This window comes from Otolemur garnettii, unplaced genomic scaffold (genome assembly GCF_000181295.1).
Source record: "Otolemur garnettii isolate 467f Iridium unplaced genomic scaffold, OtoGar3 scaffold00031, whole genome shotgun sequence".
NCBI lineage: Eukaryota > Metazoa > Chordata > Mammalia > Primates > Galagidae > Otolemur > Otolemur garnettii.
The window spans coordinates 10,793,607-10,795,084 of record NW_003852426.1 but is presented as its reverse complement, the minus strand read 5'-3'; positions in this window follow the sequence as shown (position 1 = coordinate 10,795,084).

Sequence of the window (1,478 nt, the reverse complement as noted above, 5' to 3'; positions counted from 1 at the left end):
CCATCATTGTTGTTTGGCAGGCCGGGCTGGGGATTCGAACCTGCCACCTTAGGTGTATGTGGCTGGTGCCTTAGCCGCTTGAGCCACAAGCGCCAAGCCGGAAAGGTTATTAGTAATAGCTAAGGTGTATATAGCAGCTACTTTGAATTTGATGCTGTTCTAGAAACACACATAGCTCATTATGTGGGTAACTTATTTAGTCCCAGCTATTTTATAATTACAGGGTCCTTTTTTTGTTTAGACAGTCTCACTCTATTGCCCAGGCTAGAGTGTCATGGTGTCAGCCTAGTTCACAGCAACCTCAAACTCCTGGGCTCCCGAGGAATAGCTGGGATTATAGGCTCCCACCACAACACTTGGCTAATTTTTCTATTTTCAGCAAAGAGGGGATCTTGCTTTTGCTGACTGTGAACTCCTGACCTCAAGTGATCCTCCTACTTCAGCCTTCCAGAGTACTAAGATTATAGGCATGAGCCTCTGAGCCTGGCCTTATTTTTATTACCCACATTTTATAGAAGAGGAAACTGAAACAAGGAATAATCGTCCAAGGCAGGAGAGAAAAAGGGATTTGGCTACCGAGTCCATCTCATCAGCAGGCCAGGCCTACTATCTCTCATTATAATTTGTAGCTCCAGTCCTTCACACACCCAAATCCTTCCATCCTATTGCCATCTTTATCCCTCCCTGGTACAGAATCCTTTGAATAACCGATTTCTTGGCTTTGACCTTCTCTAATTTGCCACCAACACCAGTAACATCTTGCCTTACCAGTTCCCACAGACTCCCTGTATCAGTATGGGCTAGATCATGACGTGGTAACAAACATAAGTGGCTTACCACAGCAGAGGTTCATTTCTCATGCATGCTCCTCACGTCCAGTGTGGGAACGTATGGGAATTGTAAATAAATATTTTGGCCCATTTTCTGGGCTTCTAAGTTTCTACTTGTGCCTTTTCTTCATGCTCTCTTTACCCCAGGGCCCAGGCTGACAGAAGGCCAACATTATTGAACTCCCAAAGAAAAATGGCAAAACAGAGGCTGGTTCTGAAAGCTGCTGCATAGAAGTAACAAGTGAGACTCTGGCTCACATTTACTAAAGCAAGCAATGTGGCTGTCCCATCCTTCTACAGAAAGGGGCACCTAAGGCCATATAACCAAGCCTGTCATGGAGATTGGAGGAAGTATTATTCTTCCACTGGGGATGGGCAGCAACTATTTTCAACAATAATAGAATCTACCACATACCCCTGTCACTTTGAGATAAATCTTCAATACCTTCCCACTGGACTTCTCCGCCATTAGTCCTAGACAGAAAATTCCTTCTTTCTTGTTGTAATACTATCTGGAAGGGCTTGGGGAAGAGCCCACTGTGATTATCAGAAGTCTAGAAAATAGGGCCAAGCATTTTTTAAGTTCTTTAATTTTTTTGAATTCTTTAATTCTTTTAATTTTTTTTTAATTCTAGCTACTCCCTACAA